This window comes from Meleagris gallopavo, chromosome 14 (assembly GCF_905368555.1).
Source record: "Meleagris gallopavo chromosome 14, MGAL_WU_HG_1.1, whole genome shotgun sequence".
In the NCBI taxonomy this organism is placed as follows: Eukaryota; Metazoa; Chordata; class Aves; order Galliformes; family Phasianidae; genus Meleagris; species Meleagris gallopavo.
The window spans coordinates 17,234,121-17,251,014 of NC_139417.1; the positions used below are offsets into that span (position 1 = coordinate 17,234,121).

General features: G+C 37.7%; 1 long non-coding RNA gene across 2 annotated transcripts; it reads right to left on the reverse strand.

Moving 5' to 3' along the window:
- Positions 1-1,743: 1,743 nt before the first annotated feature.
- On the reverse strand, positions 1,744-16,784 carry LOC104913201 (uncharacterized). 2 transcript variants are annotated; one of them, XR_014886423.1, is made up of 5 exons: positions 16,677-16,784; positions 14,879-15,074; positions 4,590-4,713; positions 3,033-3,067; positions 1,744-1,796 (listed from the first exon to the last, which is right to left on the reverse strand). It is a non-coding gene; the product is annotated as an uncharacterized LOC104913201 (long non-coding RNA). The 2 variants fall into 2 exon arrangements; XR_014886422.1 differs by having other exon boundaries at positions 14,862-15,074.
- Positions 16,785-16,894: the final 110 nt, after the last annotated feature.

Sequence of the window (16,894 nt, forward strand, 5' to 3'; positions counted from 1 at the left end):
CCATTCATTGCTATCAAAAATGAATTTTTAACCATGTGTATATAAACCTGATGATTTGTATTCATAATCAGCTAGGGTTATAAGGAATCTCCTGCTGTGGTTAGCCAAGGTAAAGCAGACTGAAGCAAAATTGCTTTACTCACAACCTGTAATAATTTCACAAATGTTATTTCTATTTCTTTCAAAGTTCTTGGAAACATTAGTGAGATAAATGATGCCTTTTGATCACCAAGAATGCTCCTTTCTCCAAACATCAGTTTTGCACTGTAAAAATCAATTCCAATAGGGTTTAGGTTTTTTTGGTTGTTTGGTTGTTTTTACTTTCTTATCTTTGTGCTTGGACACATATTTGCTCTTCGGTTCTCTTGCTATGTTCCAATATGCTAGCAATATTATTTTCCCTTGTTGCCTCATTTAACCTATGTAATAAAGATGCCTGTCATGTCATAAAGTAAGCATTTTCCGTAGAAGTTTCTATAAAAGTTCATGTCAAACTGGATATTTCTATTGATTTCTGAATAGATATTAGCAGGTTTTCTTCTGCCTTATTTTTAACAATTGACTCTTAGACCTTCAAATTTCTTGAAAGAAATATTGCTGAAAGTTGCAATGACCCAATGTAATCTTGACCTGCTCTTTTTCTTCTTTTATCCCTCAGTGCTCCAGTATCCTAACACTTTTGCTTATGCTTCTTATAATAGTCCAAAGAAAATTAGAAGAGATAATGGACAATTGATACTGTTAGTGAAGTGCTGCAAATGAAAAGGGGCTTTCTGAAGTCAGAGAAATAATATTACAGTGACAATAAGCCGTGTGGTGCTGGAGAAAAAAAATTTCCAGCGGGCCAGTTTCATTATTTACTGACCTCACCAAGCTTAGTTGGAAACACCCTCAAATGTGGTTCAGAATGGTGTATGTCTTCATCTGGGAAAAAGATCAATTCTGTTGTGGAAACACAGTGCAGAGCATGGGGTCACAACAATCAATTCAATCAGGCCTTGGTAAAACTATCCTTTACTCGGCAATCCAGGAGCATCAAAGCTAATTAAGATTTTTCTCATTTCATGAATGTGTAAGCGGTGAATATTTGTGTGTAAGCTAGTCATAGCTCAATAATCCTATCGCATTATTAATAGGACAGGTATGTGCCTTTATGTTGATTGATCATAAAACCTATTAAACCAGATTGTAATGTGCCTTCAGTTACCTCTGAGAAAGAGCAGCTATTTCTAAGTTGGTATCAAATTCAAGGATATGAAGGTACTTTCAGCTTCCAAGTGACCGATTAGAGAATTACTATGACACATTTTAAGCCACGTGTGACCTAGAAGATTATAAAGTGCCTAAAACCAAGGAATAAGTGCCCTGGATCAGGAGAGACCCAGACTCTTTCAGCTCAAACCAACTTCACAGGGTAAACAGTAAAACCAGGTGGGGAGGTTGGTAAAAATTGCCTAAGCATCAACTAATCTGCCCTGCACAAGGGAGAATTTCCATTACTTTCTCTATCTTGCTCTACACACATAAAAACCTACCGTGCAGTGCAAGCTTATTTATTTAAATGAATCTGTGGGTTGTTTCAGGTGGGACACGAGTAAATAAACCAAGCACTTCTCCAAAGCATGCTGGAGAAGAACAATATTTTGCTATTTCCCCCCTACAAGCATTATGTTCTGCACAGAGATATAAAAAAGTACTTCATCCTTTACAGCAACCTTGAAAGCTTTTGCTTATTCATACCTCCTCACAGCAGAGGACAGATAATCATCCAGAAAGGGGAAAGCAACATTCAAATGCTGTGGAGAGAATATACAGTCAGATGAGTTCCATGTGAACAATAATAAAAAAAAAATGTATAAGAAAAAGCAGTTTGTTCCTCTGGAGACTCATCTTCTTGATGCACTATTTCCACAAGATCTTCTAATTGCTTCTTGTGGGATTGAAGTGTTTTCTCTTGCAACCTCAATTTCTTACATTGGTTGGTAGGTGGTTGTTCTGCGTTCTTTTTTATTTTTAGGTTTGAAGAATTGTTTTCTTATACTTTTTTTCCCCATACCTCACATTTTCTTGTTCACGTTGTTACTATCAATGAAATTTAAGCGAATATGATGCTGTGAAGCTGAATTCTCTTTTATAGCCATACTTTCTCATACAGTGGGACAGCAGTGAAAGCTGCCAGCTAATCAGTTTTGAAGCCTTGCACGCAGGAAGATATGCCATCAATTATCCAGTGAGGTATATGACTAACGTGAATTCATTTTCCATTCTGCACTGCATTTCTTCTCTAGTTGCACTTTGTTTACTAGAACTATATATAAGGACAGCTAAAGGGGGAAGAAAAATGTTCTCTAAGAAGCCATGCTGTGCAAAACCTGAAGTAGTGAGCACAGACATTATGGCTAAAAAAGGAGAGAGGTTCAGACTGGTCAGCCTGGTCCAAGGACTCTGATCCTATCAGGGCACCTTGCGGAGCACGGCTGCATCAGTGCCCAACTGCACTTCAGAACAGAGATAAAGTTTTACAGCAGCATCTGATGGCATATTGCAGTGGTTTCCTCATCTATCCAGCTCTTCACTGATAGCTGGCATGTGACAAATTGTGAAGTTAAGGCCTAAGAACTAATTCAGACATTCTTCCATAATGCCAAGATGATGAGGAACACAATGTGCTTTCACCTTCCTTCACAGGCCTTTGATTGAATGGGTTAAAAATGCTCCTTTATTGTTCATGGGGCTGAGCAAATCACTCATCATTAATAATGCATTAATCTAATTTCAGCACTTTTGCTCTGTGAAACGTTTCTGAGTAGATATAAAAGTATTTCTTTCAAAGACTATTGGTGCTTGAGAACACAGTAACAGATACTGCATCTGCAGATAATAGGTACAAAAAACAACTCATACTGTAAATTAGGAAAGACTCATATTACCTCTGCATGTGCTAATTGAAAAGCATTTAAGAAGTTACTTCAAAGAAAATATTCATAGCTAAAATGTGTTAAGAATAGTTTGTGCAACTGGAGCTCACTTACCAAGTATTGAGGAAAGTCATCGTGAAGGGCAGAGGCTGAAATAAAAATTAATTATTTCTTAGCATGCCAGTAAAATTACTGCTATGGCTTGATCTACTCTAATTAACAGTTTCATAGCTTTTTAGGATAGATGATACCATCTCATGTACACAAAGGCCATATACTTTCATCCTAATATCGAACTGCTCTCAGACAAATTGCCTGTGTTTAACTAAAACATGTCTCAGGATTACATCAAATCTTTTATTTCCATCAGTGCAATTCCATTATTTCCCTCGAAGCACTCTGGGTAGAAGGTTCAAACAAAGGGGAGAAACAACAACTACTGAGGTAATGTGAGAAGACACAAAATGAAAATGTGTCTAGATCCCCACTTGAAAAGAAATTTCCTTTCTGGTAAGTAGCAGAGATCAAATGAGCCACAAAGAGCCCCACTGCCCACCAGTCTATTAAGGGCAACAAGAGTCAATGGAAGATCAATATGTTCTGAGTAAGGCCTTCAAATAGACCTCTCATGTGCATAATTAGCCATTCTTGGAAGTGTCAAAATACTCCACGCTAAAACACTCTCGCGTATGTGTTTGAGAGGACAGCCAGTGCTTATGCCCACCTAAATCCAGGCTGACCAGCACAGGGAGAGGAACGTGGAAGAATGACAACAAGGAGTCATTCATTCTTCCCACTTGGCGAAAGCATGAATTAAAACTTCCATGTGTAAACTTGGAACGAGCTCATGTTTTTTGGTTCCTGCAGCACAACAGACAAAACCTTGTTGCTTTTAGAAGCAGCACTAAAACTCCCCGCATGCCAAGCAAAAAGCAGCCTTAAAAAATGGCGGCTGATTGATTATCCTCTTGGCATCACTTCGTAACTCTCAGGAACTCTGAATGAAGATGTATGCACGGATTGTTTACAAATGTTTGTATCTCTAGCTGCAGAAAGTCCAAACACAACAATATAAAAAGCAGCTATTGTTCATATACAGCAAATAGGCTTTTACTTTGTAGTTAATAATCTGCAAGCAGATTTATTCTCTGAATAGTTAGCTATCCTCTGAACAGCAATAGCTTTTTCAACCAGGCTGGGATTCCTGCTTTAATTAATGAAGGAACTAAAACGTACAGTTACGTTTCTTTTCCTTTTCTTTTTTTTTTTTTTTTTCCCACTGTTGTGACATTAGGTTGACATTTGAAAATGATCATTACAAATCTCTTCATCACTCTCACGGTGGGATAATGCATATATTCTGCTATAATGTATATAGCACTTGGTGCTACAGGACTCTCAGCCTACTTATTAATAACCAATTTTTGTGTTATCATTGATCTGCTGCATACTGGACTGTCCTTGCACAGCAGTAGCAGCAGCTCAGGTTCAATCCTTTCTTCTCCATTTCCCTGTGGATTAAGCCCGCAGTTTAAACTCTCTTTGTGAAGATTATATGCCACTGCTAACAGACAAAGTAAGAATCAAAAAGAACAATAAAACAGCAATATGTTTAAAAAATGATGAGGAATTATAGACCAACCATATGCTGCTCTGTGTCCATAAAAATACCTGAATAAGTTGGCAATCCTGCCCATGGTGTGGGAGTGGAACAGGATGATCTTTGAGGTCCCTCCCAACTCAAGGCGTTCTGTGGTTCTAAGGAAAACACGGGCAATAACACGTTTGTTCTTAGCTGTAGGAATCAAGATGCAAGAAAACAGTATAAAGACACTTGTTTTAATTTCCAGACATCTCTTCTTATATCTGAGAACAATGAGGGCACAGGTCTGGCCTTGCACTGTTGATTCTGTGGACTTATCTCCAAATGTAAATATCTGCAGAATAAGAGACAAAGATTTCTTTAAATTGGATGCTTAGTAGCCAGCAGATATTTGTTATCATTCTTCACAAAGTCCTGTTCTTGTGAGATAAATACACAGAGGCAAGTTTTGTATTTCACTTCATTGAATTCATATTCTGAGACATTTGGGTTTAGAAATACTTTGTTGGTTTATTACTGTGTTTTCACCCAATTGTTCTTCTACAGATTTATGGCAAAAAAAAACCAAAAAACTAAGGACACTTTGTACCTAACCCTTTCATAAAAAATGATTGAAAAGTTCAGCTGAATATGCTCAGCGCATTTTTTCCTTGTCATCCTTCGCAGATTTATTTCTCTCCATTCCATCTAAAAATATTGTTTTGTTTAAGAAGAAAAAAACCTATCCTTGTGACAATTTGCATAATATGTTAATGCTGATATGCAACGAGACATCTGGATGGCATTTTAATATCTCATTCTCATTCAAACAACTAGAAACCACACAGATGGTAGAGACAATTTTAAGAGCATTGTTGTAAACAAATAAGGCAGCCAGGAAATCAAACACACTCTAAGATAGGCTTTAGAACCTCCACTGCTTTCTGTGTGAGAATATGCAGATGACATGTTTTGACTGCAAGAGAGAGCTCCCTTCTTCAGTTTCAGATAAACTAAGAAGCAAATGCAGAATTTTTAATTGACATTGGGAATCTTTTATGGAAAATTTCTTACCTTCCCCAGCATAGCTGGTACCACAGATTGCACTCAGCACTAGAGAGATTAAGGTATTTCAGGCTCAGGATGCTGCTGGGCAGGCTGCACGCCTTGTTTTCAGTTCATAAGAGAAATCTGAAAAATCCCGATCGCTTCAGGAAGAAGATACTTCAATTTGGTTTTCATTTTTTTACATAACAAAGTACTTTCTAACAGTTATTTGCCTCCATTGTTAAAAATTCCTCTGTATGAAGTTGCATGGGAATCAGGAATTCCCTGCAGGCCTCTTTAATCCACTGCCTCTTTCTGTCTCCTTGTAGTTAGGTAATCTTCCTGAGCAAGAGGAACTACTGCAAGTGCCAATGTTTTGGACCTGTTTGAAGTGTTTCTGTGAGAGCTATGGAACAGCCTTTGCTGTAGGTAGCACATATGTCTCACTGGCTGCTGTAGGTTGGTGCATCTTTCTGGATTGCATTCAAATATTTCACTCTTACCTGTGAGAAACGACATCATAAACTGATTACTTTTCCCCTTATTACAGCTGCAGAGTTGGAACTCTTAGCAGTTGTGGCTACAGATTAATTTCACTGACATATAGAAATTTTCAAGGGTTCGGCTGTACCTACTGGAGTACACAAGACAAGACTCCATTTGGCTTAATTTCCTTTAGTCACAGGCAAATGCTATGGTGCAAACACCATTACTTTTCTATGTTCTTGTAAGTACACCAAAATACCATAAATCTGCTGAATCTGTAATACAAAAGGTGTCCAAGGCCTTTCACAGTAACCCAAAGAACATCTGAGATAGTGAGCAGCAATGAGATATTTGACAAACTAGTTAAAAATTGGCGTTCAATATTGTCTAGTTTACGGAAGACCACAGGATTCTCTTCAAGAGAACAAGATTAGAATCTCACAGAAAGCTGGTGGGTAACCTCCTTGGAAAGTAGCCTACCAAGGGAGTCAGAAAACAGTAGTTCTTAAAATATTCCTGCTTTTTCTCTTACCTTAAAAATCCCAATTTGTAAATAGCGAATGCTAAGAAGGGCATAGAGGACATCGCACAGAAATGCAAGACTAATCCAGTGAAAATTAAAACAAAACAAAACGAGATAAAACAAAATCCTTAAGTTATCCTTTCAAATACACCAACAGAAACATTTTACATCAAACACTGAATTAATCCGTTCCCTGTCAACACTATGTCCTGCTCCCAGGCTGATGACCATTCCCACTAACCTGTGGGTGATGCCCACCATTGGGTGACTCCTTTTCCACAGAGGCTCTCCCAGTCTCTCTCTCACACACTTTTCCATCCCTTACGAGTCCCTCTGCCCCCACCTGACTTTGGTGGCCCAGACCATGAGCCAGGTTGCCACGGTGGATCTATATCTGTCACCAGGATTGAGGTTGGGAGTTCTAAGCAGCAGAACTGGAGATGGGAGGAGTTGGAATCTGGGCCAGGATGTCTTCTACAGTCTAAAGCAGCTATGAAGACTTTATGCACTTGTATTTAATTTTGCCTTTAAAAAAAAAAATCAATAAAATTTTAATCCTAAGCATGCTTACTGTGACAAATTTAGTTAGTGTCTGGCAGAAAAGGGAGGATAAAAATAGTCATTTAATTTTTAGTCTGCAAATTGTAAGATTGCAAACAGCATTTGCTCTCAAAGATGATTCTTTACTTTGTTCACACAGCTGGATTTTTGTGATGTTTCATGCATGCTTAAAGAAAATCACGATTTAATTGTTCAAACTTCAAACCTCTTGATGATGCAGCTATTGTAGCAACTAGAATGCATGGAAAAAACATTAATAACAAATGACGCAAGTGCTTCCCTCTGATCACAGAGAGCTGGAAAGCAGGAAAATGATTTAATAATGATAGGAACAGTCAAGAAGCAAGAAACAGGTACTTTTACAGCACACATTTATCCTTTGTTTTTAGGCTGAGAAGGCTGACACCCTCTCTGACCAGGGTTGGATTCCTGTTTGGACCTAGGGAAGTTCCTCCAACAAGTTTTGGCAGCTATTCAAACAGTTGGACTTCAAATGTCTCTAAGACATTCACCTGATGCACTTCCAAGCCACCCTGATTTTACAACATGGCACAGTAATGAAGCAGGTCAGAAAATCCAAAGTTATTTTTGAAGTCCACCATCCTTCCAAATATCAATCTTTCTATGTCTCAAAAATCACAAGCAGGCATTTTTATAGGATTGCAAGAGCTTTTGGTGAAAGGTTTTCATAAAATATGTATGAATCCATTGTATATATGCAATAAGAAAAGAATAGATATATCACAGGAGTTTATATTTTTATATCATATTTGGTGAGAAAATATAGATCAATCGATTCTAAACTCTTGTTTTACTGGTACAGAAACAGTACAGAAAGCATTGATTTAACCAACATAGACATCCCAGAAAGAGTTATTATCTAATGAGTTTTCTCTATTCAGATCTGTAACTTAGACAATTCCATATTGAAAGAAATACATTTTGTTGTCTAGTATCCTTTATCAACTTCTGCAGAACATAAAAAGGCATTTCAAGCCACTCATTTAAGTCAAAGAAATATTAAAGCATTTCAGCTGAAAATTTATAAGAACTTTTATGTAAAGAATATGGTATCTTTTTTTTTTCCTTAATCCCATTTCCAAAATGAATAGCTTTCTTTTTCTTTTTTTTTCAATTGAAATTTCTCCAAAACAAAGCTGCTGAATCTTCAGGCTGCATGATTAAATTTGAGGATCTGAAAGCAACTGAAAATAGGGTATTAAGTCAGGTAGTATTGATTGATCTGCTTTATGAGTATAATCCCTACTGTTTGAATAGGTGGAGGAGAGAAATTGCATTGCCTGAAGATGACTGAAATCCGTTACCATCAATTTGTGCAGCCCTGGTTAGGAAGCAGAACATCAGATGGTAAATTGAGGGATCATGACAGCCAATCTTTTTAAGAATTTTAAAAAGTATAATGAGGAACTGGGATTCTTTAATTTCTGTAAAGAAGCCATCATTGCATTGCAAGATGCACACAATAGTATTAGATGGAGATATTCAAATTTCTACCAGGTTGTCTATGATATCAAAAGCTATATTATTAAAAAGACAGGCATAATTAAAAGCTGAGGGGGATAATTCACATATAAAGTATAGCGGCTCCTTTAGAGCTCTTCCAGGCTTTAGTTATTTACCTTAATCAATTAAAAAGAAATCAATCAAATCCAAAGAAGATGAGATTGTCTCCCCCATTTACATGCTTAGAATAGTTGTTTTGGTAACATTCCAACACTATGTAATTTTAGACTTAGGACAGCTGCTCACTCTAGTCAAGCTAATAAAATTTCACAAAGGAACACATCACTCAGCACACAGAACTAAGAGGCAAGGAAGTATGAAATATGTGATTTATCTCACGCAACAACAGCCACCCCTGCTCTCAGAAGTACTGGGGTGCTTGGTACCACACAATGAGCATAGCGAAGTGCCAAGGGATAAAACAAAAGGACAGAGATGCAATTGCCCTGTTGGGATTTAGTTGTCGTTGACATCCTCCATGGGATCCCATCTCTCAGCTGTCCTGAAGGAAATGATATACAAAATGGCCTATGGGTCACGTGTGTATCTATCAATGGAGTCCTCAGGATGGGATGATTTAAGACTGAATCGGGTTTATTTGGGTACTGACTTAATGTCAGCAATGTCTGTGGAAAAGTCATCTTTATGAACCCACTGGTCTTCTGTTGGCTTTCAGACATGCTTGTATGCATGTCTGCTCTGGAGAAGCCACCTGCAATACATACACAGATCAATTTACTGTCAAGTGGTTTGGAGTGGTTCTTTGCTCAGTTAGAGATGTAGCTGCCATAAGCAGCTGAATTTCAACAACTGTTTCCTAGAATTGTACTTACAGTAAATTAAGCCATTTCAATTTTTTTTTTTTTCTCATTTAGATACAGGGAAGTGTTTCTGTACTTAATCAATGTTATTTTGATTAGGATCTATTCTGCAGGACTTCTATGTAGCTCTCAGTCCTCCCTGCAAGCAGATGGGAAAACAAAGGTCTCTGTGGCATATCTTGGTCATGTAAAAAGCCAATTGCAGTCACTGCAAGTGAGCCAGGGTAACTCTCAATTCACCCCTTCAACTGGGACAAGCCCTGGTGCAACCAGACTCATCTCACACATGCTTCAGTGGGAGCCCTTACTCTACTAGTGCTGATCCTGTTCATCTATCTCAAGATTGCTGTTTTTCCAAACACTTCCCTACCAATGTACTTTGCACTGCTGTATGTGCTTCCCTTTCACAGACAAGTTGAACAACCCTCGTGACTTAGGAGGAGACAGGGTAGATGCAGGGAAAACCCTTGAAGTCCAGCAAAAGGGAATCTCACTCCTCTAATGCTCCGTCATTCCTCTTTCTTCTGTACTGCAGATCATGTGGCAAGAGATCTGCCACTTCCTTCTCTTCTAAAACTTCATCTTGTCCTGAGCATCACACAAACTATGCACCATCCTAAAATGGTATAACAAAGCAAACTCACCCTGAAAGTGCAGGTAACATTCTGCAGGAGTTTGGATGAAAAATATTTCCTCTGGGTGAATGAAACCCCATCTGAATGTAATGAACAAACACTGTGTATGTCTGTAAGCATTATGTATGTACAGTGCTTGTACCGTGACTGTTACTTTTTAATTTTCTTAGCTGTTTTGCATTTAGGAAGATCAGTTTTGCTCTCTTTCTTCAAAATATCTTAATCATATTTGTAGCATTTATAAAAATCTCTCATATCTTCTCAAATTTTGTAAGACCTGAGGTATGTAGTAAATTTCCAGTAAGAAGCTTCTCCTTCTTTCCAACCTAACAGGAGATCGGACTGCATTAGATTATATGAAATTTAAATGCATTAGTTGTTAGCCAAACTGAATTTTCATATAAATTAATATTGTTATTGTATTTTAATAAAGCAATAGCATTTACGGAATTATGTAGACATCAATCACTTGGGGGTGTCTTGGAACAATTACTGACTTCATGCATCATCTGCTTCTTCACTTCAAAATTTGTTGCACTTTTCATAAATATCATATATCAGCGACTGATACAACACATTTCAAATGCCTTCTAGCCCATCACAGACACTTGTTAGAAAAAGCCCTTAAGCTGACGCCATCCTAATATGTGACTATGTAATTAAAATTTTGACATATGCAAAGAATTGTAAAATAGATAAAAGAGTATGTATGGTAAATAGAAGTTTAAAGGCACTGAGCAGATGGTTTGTTTGTGAAAGAGGTATGGAGGGTGCCAAGAAATGACAAACAGATGGCTTAGGTGTGAAGGACAGGAAGGGAAATTTGGAAGAGTTGAGGACATAATGGACAACTCTCAGGATTCTTGCACGCGCTAAGTGAATCACGGGCATTGAATAGAAGGTTAAACACTTCACATTTTTGTATTTGCATTTATATAAACGTGTCAGTGGAAAATGTCCAGCAATAAAGGCTGATAATAATAATAATAAAGACAAGTCATGCTTCACAGGCTTTGGAGACAATACAAAATCTGTTCAAACAGCAGATATCATTTGAGTTATAACCCAGGCACTTCTACACCAAGTCATACGTGTTCACTACATGGTCTGAATTCAAACTGATATATTCAGAATTGTAGCAAAACCATATTGCCAATATTTGCAGGTGCCTAGAAAACAGTTTTAGTAATGTCCTAATAGGTTAACAAATGTTTGCCAGCTGCCACTTCTTGCTCCTCTACTAACTGGAGTGCTGCTGCTTGAATTCTGTGCAACTTTTGGTCATTATATACCAAAATCATGACCAAAATGCACTCTTTCTGGTTGCAGAAAGATGAAATCAAATAATACTTTTTATTATTATTATTCTTTCTCTTAAGTAATGATGAGCTTTGAACTATGACCAGATTAAAGTTACAACGCTACTAAATCTACCCTTGAATCTAATTTTCTGCTACACTTTGACTTTCCCATATATTGGACTCCAGACAAGATTGAAAAATACCTTCCAGCTACAAAATAAAGAAATCTGTGCACACAAGTGGGCAAAAGATCACTTTGTGCAATAAGAATCAAATTCCCTATGAACTGCAAAAATGTAGGGATTTTGAAAGTGCTCTTTGAACACTGCTTGAAAGCTTGATGGATGTACTAAAGATGAACCTTTTTGCAGGAGCCTGTTAGTTTTGTCAGCAGGTATTCATTCAGAAGATGGTAACTGAAGCCATGAAAACCTTAGGCACAGCCAAATAAGTGTCCTCATTTTAGAGTGATGGCTGGTGCCCAACTAGAAAATACACAGCAACTTAATGCCTCATGTAATAACCTTCTATGCACCTTTGGGAAAACTTGACCAAATAGATTTTTAAAGACAGAGAAAGTGATTTCAGGGATTATTCAATGTTAAAAGCAAGATGGAGACCTTCGATTCTTGTGGCAATTGTGCTGTGCCCACCTTGCTAGGACCAAACATCTCATACTGAAAAGTTAGCATGGCAGATTGCATTAATGTGCATGTGTATTTGCTGATGGCCCTGTATTCAGAAGTGCTTACAGCTACTGGAAGGCATTACAGGTTTTTCACAATCTTTCTTTTACACGTGTGAGGAAAAAGACATAAGCTTACCCAGTGCAGACTACTGAAAAGCCACCACTTCAGGAGGTAGTTAGATGTAAGAGTCTCCCAAAACATCATTTAGTAAAATCGTTTTTACTTAATTCGATAAATTATGTAAACATTATTTATTCCTGTTATCTAACACAAGAGCATATTTACCTTAGAAATGGCATTTATGACTAGAAAAATTCAACTTCTGCAAAGCGGTTGTTACCCAAGAAATGATGGAGGATTTTACTTTGCACTTTTTAACCTTGCAAAAAGCCTAACACAAGAGCTGCATAGTTTCTTGTATAGCAGTAACACAAGTGGAATTAGTAGCTATGTGAAGTGTAGATATTATGATAATAGGGGAACTCAGGAGTGCTAAAAACGAAGTAGTCATTGCTACTTAATGCTGCATTATATAAAGTCTTGGGAGTTGATTGCAGCTACTTGAAAAGCAAGCAGCTCCTCTAAGAATCAAACCAGAGTCAGGCTGCAGTATCCTGTAGTAAGTGTTATTGAAACAACGATTACTTGTGTTTGTCTTTGAGGAGTTCCCATAAATCAGTTAAAGACAATTCATTTTTTTTTCTGCCATACAAACGCACTGAAAGCTATGCACACCTGTAAAGTTCTGTTGTGCTTGTTTTTGTTTTTTTGTTTTTTGTTTTTTAACTTCATCTGCATTTGTTTTGCTTGCTGGACTATCTCTAATCCCTGACACACTTCATTTCCTCTGCAATCTTGTTTTTTTGTGCACGTCTCCCTGCCTAGCTAATTTTGACTGTGCGTTTCTCAGGCAGGCCAAGCTGCAGTTGCATCCTCCCAGCTGTCACCCCTTGTCGTGGTGATAATCCCTTCTCCTGCCAGCTTTCCCCTGTTTTTCCCACTCAAAACATCTCTATTGCTCTGCTCTCCATTTCCATGGCACTAGAGCTTGCTATCATACAGCATAATTCTCATCATCGATCCATCCTTTTTTTCCTCGGATATCGGTAAGTTTATCTTCCATTTGCCTGGAGAGGGGCTGCCTAGTTGAGCTATGTGTTATTCTCAGAAGGATGAACTTGTTTGACCTCCCCCTCTTATTTTTTGGCTGAAAGAGAAACTGTTACTTGTGATGTTTTATATCTCATTCCTGTATTCCAGGCTATCCTGCATCTTCTCCTTGATTTCTTTTATCTGCTAGGTATCACACCAGAGCAGCTGTCCAAAGAAGATGAATTTTAGTAGGGCTGCTTGTGCTATGACAGTTAAGACTGTGTCAGAACGGCATTAAAAAATGACATCCATCCAAAGTTTCTAGCATACATAAACATTTGTTCTACAAATCTGTAATTTTGCTAAGATACTGTTTTTATCTTTTTAAATCTACATGTTATTTACATAAATATTTATCAATTATGTGCAAATAAAATATATCAAAATAAGTGTCTAATAGAAGCAAAAAAACTACAAAATAAATGCATGATAGCTACCGATTACTATTATTTTTCTCTTACAATTTCTCTTTTACAAAAATGTACTGGAATGACAGACAATATACTTATTTGGGGATCTGTATTCTTCAATACCTTTGAAGATACAGTCTCTCCTCAAATTTAAAACAGAAGCTCAGCTCTGCCTAATTGTTTTTCTAGAAGAACATTCAAGATAGTGTCTAAAGGTGCTTCTGAACTGCAGCTGTGCTGGGGCACGTGCCTGCCAGGCACAACATGGGTTATTGAAGCAAGGCACATCCAAGGGGAGAATAAAGGAACTTCCTTGTCTGACAGTCATAATCACTCCCCTTCTGTCAGGGCTGCGACAAAATCATAGTAAATTTTGTTCTGTTCTCCTCTATGAGAATAAAAATCTTAAGTTCATTCTGCTGAAGAAGGCTGTGCCCTCATTTACACAGAAGTCAATGATTTCTTCAGATGACTTCAGATTTACAGTGCCCTGAGTGGAAGAAGAATTTGACCCATAATTTTTTAAAAAATAGTTATGGTTTTTTGCAGTCTTCCTCCTGGAAGACTCACTTTATTCAGCCATCAATATTCACACTTTAAAGGCTTATTTCCATCAAGTTCCATCAATGACCTTTAGAAATTGGTCTCTTCAAATAAGAAAAAAGACCTCAATTACAACAACATCTGCCTCCATCTAACACTTTATTTGCCTTAGAGAAGGGATGGAATGATGATTAAGTTAATGGATAGGTCATTTTCATTTTTCACATTTACCACGTAAGAGGCTCCATGAATCACGATTTATCTGGGGCCCAATCAAGGAAGGCAGTGGCAAAACATCCATTAATTTCCACAGGCTCGTTTCCTGAACGCTTTGGAGAGGGGAAGTGGCATTATTCAACCTTTACAACCCATAGAATAATATATTCGTGTTTTCCTAGGGGTGGAAAATGAACACTACTGTCCTCACGTTCCCGTTTCTCTAAAATCTCCATTGGCTGCCTCAGCTTTTTCTCCTGGCACCCTATTACACAGCACCACAACTTTACATACGCATTTATAAGCTCTAAGCTGACAATTTTGCAAGGATAAAACAGAATGAAATGACAGAATTTGAAACAAAGAAATTGTCTACCAAATCCTAGAATTTATTCTTTTTTACTAGGCCAATACAGACACGGCTAATGGTGATTTGAAACATGAATGACTTACACCACGCAAGGACTTACACCTTCCTGGGTCTTCTTCAGCATCAACCTACAGAGCGACTGCTTTGCTTGTTGGTCCAGCTTCATCTGTGTCTCAGCAGACCTGCAAGGACCTTCCTTGGACGGCTCAGTTCTCTGACCTTGCTCAGCTTTGCTGTTCTCTTCTTGGACAGATGATGAAGTGCAGGATCTTGCTGACACAATGATGCAAAATTCCCTGTGTGTACACACAGATAAATGTGAATATGTGTATATATGTGCACATACACCTAAAAAGAGATTGAAAATATAGATTGACTCATACCCAGTAAATTAGAAAAAGGAATAGAAGTTTTTAGCAAATGAAGGTTAAAGGTGTTTTCAGTGAAAAAGAAAATAGGCCACTACCAGTATGTCAAAAGGAAAATTAAGGAGCTGTATGTATGATACCATTGTGACTTATTTTCAATAGATCATGTATTAGGAAAAAAAAAGGGATGAAGCAGAACTATTTGTTATATTGCTGCAACTGACACTGAATAAAAGACTGAGAGTGCGCTGTAACAAATTGAACCAAGTGGGAAGCAAACACGCACGAAGCACAGCTCTCTTCAGAGAAATGTATTACAGCAAGGGGCCGTTTGGCCACTCCATTTGTTGACAAAGTTATAAAGATCAAGATCATTAGGCTGAGCAAAAGAACGGTAATATGAAAAAATAGAGATGGAGTTATTTACTCGAACTGACAAACGACGTTTATTATTCAAACATTACAACCATCGACTGGTTCAACACCAGAAGGAGCCTTGAAAGATGTGACATGAAATGAATGCCCAAGGCTGGAGAGAACAACATGATCACCATGAGGATAATAAAAGCTATCCTAGAAAGTTGTATTCTGTAGAACTTAGGGAGAAGAGATAAATAGGGATGAATGTAGTGAATTCAGTATGAGCAGCAGCTGGACTACAAGGAATGTGGTCCATTTTACCAGTGGAAAGTGCCAAAGGGAAGAAGCTGCAAACAGTACGTGCATAAAATCACTTCTGTCATAAAGCAAAGAGAGAGACACATAAAACGAAGTGCCTCCCCAATGAGCGTGCTGCCAGCTCCATGGGACTGACAGCAGTAACATCCACAAACAATACAGAGGATGCATAATTTAGCTGCATATAGATGCATAATGTTTGTTCTTCTTGACTTAGAGTTCTGACTGCACACACACATGTACACATATGCATTTTTTCTAATGGCAGAAGGCTTTCCCTATGTCCTCTGATAGAATAGAATGCTAAAATAATTAAGCATCATTCTGGAATATATCAGCTGTAAAAAGCAACGCATCTGGAGGTGTGGTAACACAAACAATCCTAGGCAAAATCTCATTTCTACAGAGAATCCTCCTATTTAAGCTATTTTTCCTTATCCTTCAAGGATATTGCATTGACTGGCCTGAACATCACATATATCAATTTTAAGCCACATTTATGAACTCCACTCAAAAGCCAGCATTCCTCTGAGCTATTAAGCAATTAAAATCTCCTGTCACTTTTTATGTCAAGGTTAATAATCAAATGATTAAAACAGTTTAAAGTTGGAGCTCCAGCAGTAAAAATGCAACATTTTCACTCATTTTATTAGATTCAAGAACAATCCTAAATCGTTTTTGATGTGAACAACTGTGTTGAATTGTTTGCAATTAAAAGGTAGCTGCTGGAAAAGGAACATAGAGTATTTTTCATAATGCTATCAAAAAGAAGTTTGATTCTTCTTTCCAGCTGGGAAATTTATCCTGCATTTCATTTTAATATATTAACAAACTTCCATCGTTTCACTTTACCTGACTTTCTTCAGATTAGGAGACTGAACATCAGAAGTGCCTAATCAGGAACGACGACGCATTCGCACAGCTGCTTTGGTCCTGACAAACTCTGAAGCTGGGTACTACAAAGTCTGGAACAAAACACACCGCTCACATAATTAGTGTTTGACTTAAAGGCGTGTCATCACGCAGGAGAGTGCTGGCTGAATAATTGCAGCAGAGGAGCACGGCTGCAG